Raw genomic sequence first — 12,833 nt, 5'->3', positions numbered from 1 at the left:
AAAACCTGCCTTGCCTGCCTCTCAGGGCTGTTTCGAGAAGCAAATAACAGCATGCATTAGCAAGCCCCTAGCAGAGTGTGAAATGTGCCATGAGGATGGCAGTTCCCTGCCCCCCCGACTAGCCCTGCCAGGAGCACATTTATGGCATTCTCAGTAAGCCACCCGACCCTCACCTGGCCTTCTGGCCTTTTAAAAAGAACTTGCCTTCCCCGCATGGCTCAAAGGCAAACTCTCGCCTTCTTAGCCTTAGGATTGACAGGAAGTATGGCCCCCAAAAGGGTTTGTATCCACTGGCTGAATTTCTGCCCTAAGACAATATTGTCCTAAGGGCAAACTGAGCAAAACGAAATTCCTTCTCTCATGGAAGTGACGTCTGAGTGGGAGAGGCAGACAGTAAGCAAAGAAGTTAACATGGAAGACGTAAGACAGCAGATGGTGCAAGTGCCATGGAGGAAACGAAAGCAGCTGGGGGGTCGGGAATTCCAGGGTCAGCGGGTGCTGTTTCTACGGGGTGGTCAGGAGGGCCTTACTGAAGGGGGACATCTGAGCAGAGACACAGAAGAAGGGAAGGAGTGCGCAGTGTGGGTGTCTAGTGGGAGAGCATTCCAGGCACTGGAGTCAGCAAGGAGCTGAGGTGGGAGTGTGTTCAGTTTATTAAAGGAGCCGCAGGGAGGCCAGTGTGGCTGGAGCAGACAGGTGGTGAGTGGCAAAAGATGAAGTCAGCGAGGTGTCGGGGGCGAGGTCATGTAGGGTCTTGGGGCCACTATGAGGATCTTGGCTTTTATTCTAGAAGAAATGGGGAGCTCTTGAAGGACCCACCCTCCCACTTCCCCTCTGTGATGCTTTCCCTCAGCCACTATTTCTTCCCTTCATAGCACTTAGCACATTTTGTAACTATTTTACTAGTTTATTTACTTAGTTTCTCCTGTTTCCCTCATTAGAACGTTAATTCCATTTATAAATTTCATTCAACACATGTTTATTGAGCACCTACCATATACCAGACAATGTTCTTAAGTACTGGAGACAGTTAGTCCTTTGACTTTTTCTCTGAATGAGATGGTGTATCGGTTAGTTTTGCTGCCTAACAAACCACAAAAAAGCTCAATGGCTTGAAACAACCACCATTTAGTTAAGCCTGAGTCTGCAAGTCATTTGGAAGGTTCTTTTGGTAGAAGCTGTGCTAGGTTGGTCTTAGCTGGGCTCCATCATGTGTCGACAGATAGCTGGTAGGTTGGCTGATAATTGGTTCCTGTAGGCTGGTCTTGCTCTATGTGGTCTCCCATCCTTCCACAGGCTTGCCTGGTCTTGGCTACACAGCAGTTGTAGGATTCCGAGTAAGGGCAGAAGCATTCAACACCTCTTGAGACCCAGTCTACGCACAACGTTCCTTCTGCAATATTCTGTTGGACAAAGAAAGTCACAAGGCCAGTCCAGACTCAGTGGGTTGAGAAATAGACTTCACCTCTTGATAGGAGGACTTTAAAGAATTGTGGCCATTTGTGCAATCTCCCACAGAGGAGAAGCCATCGGAGGTTTCGGAGCAGTGGAGTGTTGAGCTCTAACTTAGATTTTCACAGAATCTCTCTGGATGCAGTGGAGATTTTACTATAGAGGAGCAAAGTGAAAGTACAGAGACTAGTTAGGATTATGCCATTGGATTATTGCAATAATCCAAGTAAAAGATGTTGTTGGCGTAGACGAGTGAAGTAGTGATGATGAGGGTGATAAGTGGGCCGTGGAAAAACCAAAGACCACGTCTGTCTTGTTTATAATGATGTGCCCAGTGCTGCCTAATAAATAGTTGTCAAGTGAATAAATGTATGAATGAATTCCCATAGAACTTTGCTCATAACTTATGGCACTTATCGTAAACTGGATTGTCCTCTATCTTTCCTCACCCTTAGTATATTAGAAGCTCTGTAAGGATAAAAGCTGTCATATTTATGTTTTGTTCAGCTTAAGTTAACATTTATTAATACCTACTATGTAGCAGAAATCATAAGACTGACTAAGACAGAGATCCTGCCCTCATAGAAAGAAGAGGAAGTAGTCATTTAATCAAACAGGTTATTATAAGTGTTGTAACGTTCAGATGAAGTTCTTAACTCTTGGAACATTCTATCATTCAACAGGAAATACTTGTTGAATGAATGATTGCTGGACTCTGTGTTCCAAATCAATACACTGCTTTAGTATTTAACAGAGATGAAGGAAGAGAGAAATGAAAACCCAGCTCTTACACAGAAAGATGGATCTCTTTCAATAGTATTAATTATAAATTATTTTTAAATCTTTAAAGAATAATAAATACTTGAGTATCCACCAGTAAGCTTAATAAATAAATTGCGATATAATATACATCTATATATCCTGTATGTCCCTTCCTAATCCCACTTCCTCCCCACCCAGGTAAACGTTTTCCAGAATGTGGCCTTTGTCTTTCTTATGCCTTTCTCTATACTTAAACCATATTTACGTATACCTGAGCAATACATAGTATTGCCACACATGATTTTAAACTTTTTACATTGTCAATAGTTTTGCATTTAGTTTTTATTTTTTATTACACAGTATCTGAATGGTCGTAGCAAGGCTTGCGATATAAGCATCCTGCCGAGGTTATTCTGGAGAACTCCACAAAGCCACCAAGTAACTGTTGTAATACAGCTAGAATCAGCTCAGTTAATATCAGCCTGCAGCCTAAGGAAAAGCTAAGGCAGCTTTTGTTAGACCCTGAAATCCTTTGTGCTGACAACTAACACATCAGGACAGTTGTTGGGTCATAAATGGCCCTGGTACAAAAAGAAAACAGCGCCACCTCTTGGTGGGCAATCCCAGGCCAGAGGCTTGGACCAGTGAGCCCCGATTTGACTTTCAAGGTGGGGGCCCTTGAATAGCGAACAATTTGTACAACTGTACCCAGCATCCTTGGTATGTATCACTTACTAGGTGCCAGGTATATGAATTGACTCATTTAATTCTCACAACAGTCATAGGAGGTAAGTACTCTTTTCTCCCCATTCTAAGGATGTGGAATGCTGAGGCACAGAGAGATTAAGTAACCTTTTCAAGGTCACACATGGCAGCTGCCATCCCCCAGAGTGATCAGTCTGAGAGTGAGAGGGAGGAGGAGTCACAGTGCCTTTTATGACCTAGTCTCCCATCACTTCTGCTTTCTTCTCTTCGTTAGAAGCGAGGCTCTCAGTCCAGGAGAGAAAGAGAGACATGGAAGGAGGGGGATCTCCGAGAATTTAGGGCAGCAGCTCTTTGCTAATCTGTATTTCAGTGTTTTAATAACCGGTATTTTAACACGAGTGCCTATTACATCTGCCTCCTCTACAATTAGCAGGATCCATTGTAGGTGAATGGGCTCATTAAGGTAATTGAAAATAGATGGTGTTCTGTAGCCCGCCACAAACCTGCTATATTCATGCCAGTTCAGCTCTCCTATTCCTCTGATGTTTTCAGTGCCAGGACAAATATATACCGCAGCCCATCGTCAGCTGACTCAGCTCATCTCCAAGACTTTGAGATCTAACTGACCCGTGTTTGACAAGAGCAGGGGTGCTCTGACCGTCTCGGGAAGGAAAGGGGTTGAAATGCAGGATCCAAGCGGAGCAGAAACCTCCTGAGTATCTGTGGTGTGCTCCCCACTCTTGGGGGGCGGGGGGTGTGCTCACTACATAGCTAGGTACTTCTCCTTCAGGAGGGTCATTTCAGAAATGAGGCCTCCCTGCCTGCAAATAGGTGCAGAATCTCCCAAGGCCAAAAAGAAGGAAGGAAATACTCGCTTGGGACCCACCCTCAGAGATTCTGATTTAATTGGTCTGAGCAGGGGTACTTTTTACAAGCTCCTCGGAGGGGGGGCGGGGGGGTTCTAAAAGGCAGCCATTCGAGGTAGGGAAACCTTGGAGCACATTTCTCCAGGAGGGGGTAGTTTTCGCCCTCAGAGTCGAGGGACGCTTCCTGGCCCAGGAGGACTAGACGCCTCCCTGCTCTTTCCTGTCCCTTCACTCTCTCTCACCTGCCTGGGACACAAAGGCCCCAGCCAGATTCCAGCGCCCTGGGGTTAACTGGCTCCAGATCTATTCCCATCACCTGCTTGGAGTGGTACTTGACCTGTCTGGGTTAAGCCCAGAGTCCAGTCCACTAAAGCACCCAAGCAAGAGTGGGGCCCTCAAGAGGACTCAGGGTCCGGAAGTGTCAGCAGCTCTCCTCGCAGGCTCGCACCGGTGTATTCGGCTGCTGTGTGGGACCGTGGCTGTGTCTTAGGCCCCCTCTGCCTTTTGCTCTGAGAAGCAGTTTTACTTTCCTGGAGCATTTTGCCTTATATTCCCTAATAGTTCATTCTCTAATTAGTAAATGAAACCCAGGCAGAAGAAAGAAGAGCAGAGAAGAATCTCCTGAGAGGGCAGGCAAATGTCCCCAGGTTCCCCAAGGGCACCACGGTGGCGGAGGGAGGAGGCCGTTCCGGGAAGCTGCTGCCCACCCCTCCAGGCTGCCCCGCACCCCTTCCGAGTTCCTGGGTTATCACCCTCCCCCTCGTCTAGACCATGAATTCGTGGATGCTAAGCCCGGCTCTCTTTCTGAGCTCCATCTGAGCGCCCTTTTGGTCCAATTGGTGGATGTACCACCTTTGAAATCTTAACAGTTGACTGCCACTTTTTAGTTATTTGAGCTAAAATAATAGAAATCCCCTAGCCGCCTTATTTTTTATTTTTGGTGGAAAAAGCAGTATGGTACATCTTTATTGCTTACAAGATGGCTAAAGGGGATTTTTCTCAAAGTTTCCCAAATAAGTAGGGAAAACATTTACCTGAGGGCAGAGCTCTCCAGTAAAGGGGCCTGAGGGGGTGGCCAGGTGATGGCAGGGAAATTCCCCCTGTGGGCATGGCCTATCGTCCAACTCTCTTGGCGTAAAGCCCAGATAAAGACTGGTAGGAAGCTCCTAGGAGGGCGCGGCAGCCCTGCATGTGGCTGGGCCCCAAAGGGTTAAACCAGGGCTTCTCAACTGCAGCCCTTCTGACACCTTGGGTGGACGATTCTTTGGTGTGGAGGGCTGGCCTGTGCATTAGGACGTTTAGGAGCATCTTTGGTCTCTACCCAGCTAGATGCCAGTAAAACTTGCAGCTGTGAAAATCAAAACTGTTTCCAGACCTTGCCAGTTGTCCCCTGGGGAGGGGGCCAAAATGGCCCCAGGTGAGAACTACTGAGTTAAAGACCACGCATGCAAAAGCAGCTGTTCCCCTGGTCAGTCTGGACCTGGTGGCTACCTGACAAATCCCCTCAAAGCTCAGGAAGCTTCTGGAGGGATGCGCTCTGCTCCCTGCAGCTTTTGTGCTCCCAGATTGTTGACCTCCTTCAGCCTGCAGGTACAGCCATGCTGAGAACAGAGCCACCTGCAGCTCCCAGAGTAGGCGTCAGAGGTGCTTCCGCCAGCTTCCCCTCTTACCTGTCCCTTTCAGACAGGCGGGAAGGAAACGCGGCCTCTCAAAGATCAAGAGAGGTCACTCCATTTTCGGTTTCCCACTGGATTAAGAAATGAAGGTATATCAAAATGAGGTAAATATTACAGTCTATTTTCAAAGCAACATAGTTGTGCTAGAATTAGGTGATTTGGGGATTCGTATAATGGTTAATTCATGGCTCGCTGGAGGTGGTACTGTCAGGGAGGGGGAGGTAACTTTACAGCCCAGTGAATTCCCTCCTCGCTCGGTCGGCTAAGTATCTCTGGCTGGGTAGGTGACCTCATTGAGAGAGACAGCGCTTTGGGAATGTGAGGCCCGAACCAGCCCACGTTTGGCACCGCTCCCTCATCCAGCCAACCTGGAAAGGATGTGGAGAGAGCCTTGGTCAGGGAAGGGGGTGAAAAAGGGAAATGGTTTCTTAGCTTTGGAACATTCTGGCTCAGCCCTTTAGTAACCACGTGATCTTGGGCAGAGCGCGTAAAGCTCTGTGCCTCAGGTTCCTCATCTCTGTAATGAGCGTTACTGTTCCCACCTCATAGTACTGAACCCATTTAAATCGCTTAGCACTTGTGCTCAGGAAGTGTATGGTGCCTATAGCTATGACTGCATTTATATTTATTTTACGTCACCCAAATAGAATTGGGCTTATCCCAGTATGGTGTCTCATCCAAAGAAACACCGAGTACAGGGAATCCCATCACATACCAACTTTCTGAAAATCCTCTTTACACATTTTTTTGCCCCCAAAGTCACCGTCCTCATGGCTATTGTACTTTCTCTTCTGAGGTCTTTCTCTGTTCCCGCTTCCCAAATCTCACAGCCATGTCTGTGACCTTCGATCCTTTCTTGCTGAGCAACTCTAGTCTCTACCTCTACCCAAGAGTTCTTTGTTCCTCAGCTGGACATCTCCAGGCCAGGTTAGTGTCACTTACCCTTTTGTCCCACTGTCTTCCTCTCCAGCCTCTCCTGGCTCCACAGGGCAAAGGTTCAGTAGCTACTGAGCTGGAACAAAGATGCCTCCTCCCAGGGCAACTTGTTACCTATTGGCTTCTTGTTGGACATTTGTGTTGTCTTCAGTTTTTGACCATTATGAATAAAGGGGCTACACATACACATGTATAAGTCTTTTTTGGGGACTTACACTTTCATTTCTCTTGGGTGAATACCTAGAAAGGAACACCAGCAATCTTGCTATAGTCATTTATTGGTTCTAGTAGCTTTCATGTATGTTCCTTAGGATTTTCTTAGATGATTGTGTTGTCTGTGAATAAAGACAGTTTTCCTCTTTTCTTTCCAATCCATTTGCCTTTTTTGCATTTGTCTTTTCGTACAGTTTAGTGTTGGATAAAGGTGTTGAGAGTAGACATCCTTGCCTTATTTCTAATCTTAAGAGATAAGCATTCAGTCTTTTATCATTAAGTATAATGTAAGTTTTAGGGTTTTTATATAGATTCTCTGTTATCAGGTTGTGGAAGTGCCCTTCTATTTCTAATTTGTTGAGAGCCTTCATCTTGAATGTGTCTTGAATTTTGTCAAATGCCTTTTCTGAATCTATTGATATAACTCCATGGTTTTTCCCCTTTATTCCACTATGATGATGAATTACCTTGACTGATTTTTGAATGTTAAGCCAACATTGCATTCCTGGGATATACTCAGCTTGCTCATACTTCTTAGCATATTTTTAATTGAGATATAATTCATGAAATTTACCCTTTTAAAGTGCACGATTCAGTGGTTTTTTGTTTATTCACAGAGTTGTGCAACTATCACCACTATCTACTTTCAGCACATTTTTATCACCCGCAAAAGAAACTCTGTACCTGTTAGCAGTTACTCTCCATTCCCTCCTCCCGGCCTCCAGCCCCTGGCAATCACTAATATACTTTCTGTCTCTGTAGATTTGCCAATTCTGGACATTTCATGTAAATAGAATTATAAAATATGTGGTCTTTTGTGACTGGCTTCTTTCACTTTAACACGTTTTCAAGGTTAATCCATGTTGTAGCGTGTGTCAGTACTTCATTCCTTTCTGTGGCCCAATAATATTCCATTGTATGGACAGACCACATTTTGTTTGTCCATTCATCAGTTTATGGACATTTGGGTTATGTCTACATTTTGGCTATTATGAATAACACTGCTATAAACATCTGTGTACAAGTTTTTGTGTGGATATATCTTTAGTTCTCTTGGGCACATACCTAGGAATAGGATTGCTGGGTCATATGTTATTCTGTGTTTAAGTTTTGAAAAACCACCAGACTGTTTTCCACAGCAGTTGTCCCATTTGGCATTCCCCAGCCATCTATGAAGGGTTTCAATTGCACCACATCTTCGCCGACACTTGTTATTCATCTTTTTTATTAGAGCCATCCTAGTGGGTGTCAAGTGGTGTCTCATTGTGGTTTTCATTTGCATATGCCTGTGACTAATGAAGCTGAGCATCTTTTCATATGCTTATTGGCCATTTATGTGTCTTCTTCAGAGAAATGTCTATTTTAATCCTTTGCTTATTTAAAAAAATGGATTTTTAAAACTATTGAGTTGTGTGAGTTTATATATTCTGGACACTATGTCTGTATTAGATATATGATCTACAAATATTTTCTGTGGGTTGTCTTTCACTTTTTTTTTTTAATTCATGTTATATTCTTTTACAAATTTGGGGTATAGAGAATTTTACCTGATTGGCATGCTATACTCTAGCCTGGATTTTAGTGAGGTTTAGAGGGTTGTTGAACATGGCATAATCATTTTATGATAGCTGAGACAAGATTTCGGAATAAAATTTGGAATGAGTGGTTTTAATCGCAAATCTGTAGGCAGATGAACTGCACTCTTCTTTCAAGTTTAATTATAACTGTTGCTGTGCTCTTGCGGAAATTAAAGCTGAACCTGAGATTGGTGGCTTACTTTTTTGTTGTTGAAATAGTGTCTTTCACTTTCTTGATAGTGTCCTTTTAAGCACAATATTTTTTAATTTTAATGAGTCTGAGTTAAGTATTTTTTTCCTTTGGTTGTTTGTGCTTTTGGTGTCATATCTAGGAAACTATTGCCTAACACAAAGTCACAAAGATTTACACCTCTATTTTCTTCTAAGAGTTTTATAGTTTTAGGTCTTTGACCCATTTGAAGTTCATTCATGTATGGTATGTGGTAGAGGTCCAAATTCATTCTTTTGAATGCGGATATCCAATCGTCCTAGTACCATTTGTTGAAAAGACTATTCTTTCCCCATTGAGTGGTCTTGGAACCTTTGTCAAAAATCGATTAATTACAAACATGAAAGTTTATTTCTGGAATCTAAAATCTCTTCGGTTGATTTATATGTCTATCCTTATGCCAGTACCGCTCTAGCTTGCAGTAAGTTTTGAAATTGGGAAATATGAGCCCTCCAACTTTATTCTTTTCTTTGAGATTGTTTAGGCTCTTCTGGAACCCTTGTAACATCATATGAACTTTAGGATCAGCTTGTCAATTTCTGCAAAAAAAGGCAGCTGGAAAAGGATATGGATTGCATCAAAGCTGTAGATCAATTTGGAAAGCACTGCCTTCTTAATGCTAAGTCTTCCGGTCCATGAACACGTGATGTCTTCCCACGTATCTGGGTCTTTAATGTTTTTCAATGACGTTTTGTAGTTTTTGATCTATAAGCTTTGCAGGGTTTTTTTGTTGTTCTTAAATTTAGTCCTAAGTATTTTATTCTTTTTGATGCTGCTATAAATAGAATTGTCGTCTCAATTTAATTTTTGGATCCTTCATTGCTACTGTATAGCAATGTAATTGATTTTGTATTGATTTTGTATATGGATCTTGTATCTTGCAACCTTGCTGAACTTGGTTATCAGCTTTAACAATTTTATGGGTATGTGTTTGGATTCCTTAGGATTTTCTATATTTGATTATGTCATCTGTAGATAGAGATAGTTTTATTTTTTTCTTTTCAGTCTGGATGCTTTTTATTTCTTTGTCTTGCCTGATTTCCCTAGCTAGAAATCTTAAATAGAAGTGGTGAGAGTGGATATCCTTTTCTTGTTCTTGATCTTAGTAGGAAAGCTTTCAGTCTTTCACTTATTAAGCATAATGTTCCCTATGGGGTTTTTGTAGACATTCTTTATTATGTCAGGGAAGGTCTCTTCTACTTCCAGTTTGTTGAGTTTATGAAAAGCTGTTGGATTTTGTCAAATGCTTTTTCTACATCTATTGAGATGATCATGTGTGTTTTGTTCTTTATTCTATCAATGCGACATATTACAATGATTAATTTTTTTTATGTTTAATCAATCTTGCATTCCTGGGATAAAGTCCATTGGTCATGATGTGTAGTTCCTTTCATGTGCTGTTAGATTCAGTTTGTGAGTACCTTGTCAAGGATTGTTGCATCTATATTCATAAGGGATATTGGTCTATAGTTTTCTTGTGATTTCTTTCTCTAGCTTAGGTGTCAGGGTAATACTGGCCTCATAGAATGAGTTGAGAAGTCATCTCCCTTCTTCTAATTTTTGGAAGAGTTTGAGAAGTATTGGTGTTACTTCATTAAACATTTGATAGAATTCACCAGTGAAGCCTTTTGGTGCTAGGCTTTTCTTTGTGGCAAGCTCTTGACTACTAAGTTAGTCTTTGTTTTCAATCTCTTCAGATTTTCTATTTCTTCTTGATTAAGTTTCAGTAGCTTGTACCTTTTAAGAAATTTTTCTATTTCATCTAGGTTATGCAATTTGTTTGCATACAATAGTATTCTCTTATAATCCTTTTTATTTCTGTAAGATCAATAGTAATGTCCCCTTTTTCATTCCTGATTTTAGTAATTTGAGTCTTCTCTCTTTTTTCTTGTTCAGATGAACTAAAGGTTTTTCAACGATGTTGATCTTTTCAAAGGACCAACTTTTGGTTTCACTGATTTTTTCTATTGTTTTTCTATTCTCTATTTCATTCACTTCTGCTCTAATTTTTATTATTCCTTTCCTTCTGCTTTCTTCAGGTTAGTTTGCTCTTTTCTTCTAGTTTCTAAAGGTGGAGGGCTGGGTTGTTGATTTGAGATCTTTCTTCTTTTCTAATACAGGTATGTACAGCTATAAATTTTCCTCTAATTACTGTACTGCTTTAGCTGCCTCCCATAAGTTTTGGTTTGTTATGTTTTTATTTTCATTCATCTCAGAGTATTTTCTAATTTCCCTTGTGATTTCTTCTTTGATCCATTTGTTATTTAGGAGTGTGTTATTTAGTAGTACCCACATATTTGTGAATTTCCCAATTTTTTTTCTGTCACCGATCTGTAATTTCATTCCATTGTGGTTGGAGAACATACTTTGTGTGATTTCAACACTTATAACTTTCTTGAGACTTGTTTTATGGCCTAACAAATTGTCTATTCTAGAGACCGTTCCATGGTACACTTGAGAAGAATGTGTGTTCTGCTGTTGTTGGGTGAAACGTTCTATTGATGTCTGATTTAGTTGGTATAGAGTGTTGTTCAACTTTTCCATTTCCTTGTTAATCTTATATCTAGTTATTCTATCTATTAAGGAAAGTGAGGTATTGGAGTCTTCAGCTATTATTGTTGAATTGTCTATTTCTCCAGTTTTTGCTTCACGTATGTTAGGGACTTGGTTGTTAGATGCATATGTGTTTATAGTTGTTATGTCTTCTTGATAAATTGACCCTTTGTTCTTGTAAAATGTCCTTCTTTGCAACAGTAGCAATATTTGTCTTAAAGTCTATTTTGTATGACATTAGCCACTGCAGCTTTCTTTTGGCTGCTGTTTGCATGTTTTCCCATCTTTTTACGTTCAACCTATTTGTGTCTTTGAATCTAATCGATGTTTCTTATAGACAGCGTGTGGTTGGATCATATTTTTTTAATCCATTCTGCCAATCGCTGCCTTTGATTGGAGTGTTTAATGCATTTACATTTAATATAATTGCCAATTAGGTATGATTTTTGTCTGCCATTTTGCTACTTGTTTTCTACATGTCTTTTTTGTGCATCTATTCCTCCATTACTGCCTGCTTCTGTGTTACATAGATATTTTCTAGTGTACCATTTTAATTCCCTTATCATCTTTTTTACCATCTTATAACAATCTGGTTTGGGTTAATACAAAAAAATTCAATAATATACAAAAAAATTCTCCTAATAACTCCATTCCTCTCTCCTTTGTTCTAATATTGTCATACAAATTACTACTTTATACTTTATATGCCCCCAACATAGATTTATAATTATCGCTTTATACAGTTATCTTTTAAATAAGACAAGGATAAAGTGTCATAGACAAAATATATATTTATATTGCCTTTTAACCTATGTGGTTACCATTACCAGTGCTCTTTATTTCTTCACGTGGATTCAGATTACTGTCTAGCATCCTTTCATCTCAGCCTGAAGGACTCCCTTTAGTATTTCTTGTAGGGTAGATCTGCTGGTAATGAATTCTCTCAGCTTCTGTTTATCTGAGAATGTCTTAATTTCTCCTTCATTTTTTAACAACTTTATTGAGATGTAATTTACATACCATACAATCCACCAATTTAAACTGTACAATGCAATGGTATTTAGTGTATTCACAGAGTCGTGCATCTATCTCCACAATCAATTTTATAATATTTTCAGTCCTCCAAAAAAGAAACCTTGTACTTCTCAGCCATCGCTCCCCAAATCTCTCATCTGCCTCATCCTGTCAAGCCCTTGGCAACTACTAATCTACCTTCTGTCTCTATAGATTCCCCTGTTTATTGATGTAATTGATCCTTTAAAAGAACTATCTTTTAAGTTCGTTGATTTTCTCTCTCCTTTGCCCATTTTCCCTATTTGTCTATTGAGTGTAGTTGCAGTTTATCCCTTTTAATTGCTAATGATAGTCCAGTGAATGAATAAACTGTAATTTATTTATCTATTCAGTTGTTGATGGAATTTGGGATTGTTAGCACATATTTGAGGCTATATTTCTAGCATTTCAATCCTTGTCTTTAATTATTTTTTTTCCCCCTTTACAACTGAATATCCAGTGAACTGACTTACATCAGATGGGTGAAGCCTTGGTGCTCTCAGTATGCGCAGTGAGTTCCACTTTTTGTCTCAGTTGCTGTAAGGTTAGAAGATCTATATGTCTTGTGATTAGTATTAGCACTTTCACTTTTCTAGTCTTTTTTTTAATAAGGAAAAAGGCAAGATATTAGTCATTAGGATTCTTCAGAGAAACAGAATAGGATGTATTTTATCAATATCTATGTATGTATGTCTGTGTGTGTATATGTATATATATACATACACACACACAGAAAGAGAAAGGGAGAGATCTATCTATATGTGTATATATAAATATATTATATATATATACATATATATATATCTATCTA

General features: G+C 40.6%; 1 long non-coding RNA gene across 2 annotated transcripts in view; it reads left to right on the top strand.

The window, feature by feature from the left end:
• The window catches only part of LOC123287164 (uncharacterized), an 82,692-nt gene that overhangs the window by 32,874 nt on the left and 36,985 nt on the right, over nucleotides 1-12,833 (top strand). The window lies entirely within an intron of this gene.

Source organism: Equus asinus, chromosome 7, assembly GCF_041296235.1.
Source record: "Equus asinus isolate D_3611 breed Donkey chromosome 7, EquAss-T2T_v2, whole genome shotgun sequence".
NCBI classification, from domain to species: Eukaryota; Metazoa; Chordata; class Mammalia; order Perissodactyla; family Equidae; genus Equus; species Equus asinus.
The sequence above is the reverse complement of the archived record's forward strand: the minus strand, read 5'-3'. Positions and strand labels throughout refer to the sequence as shown.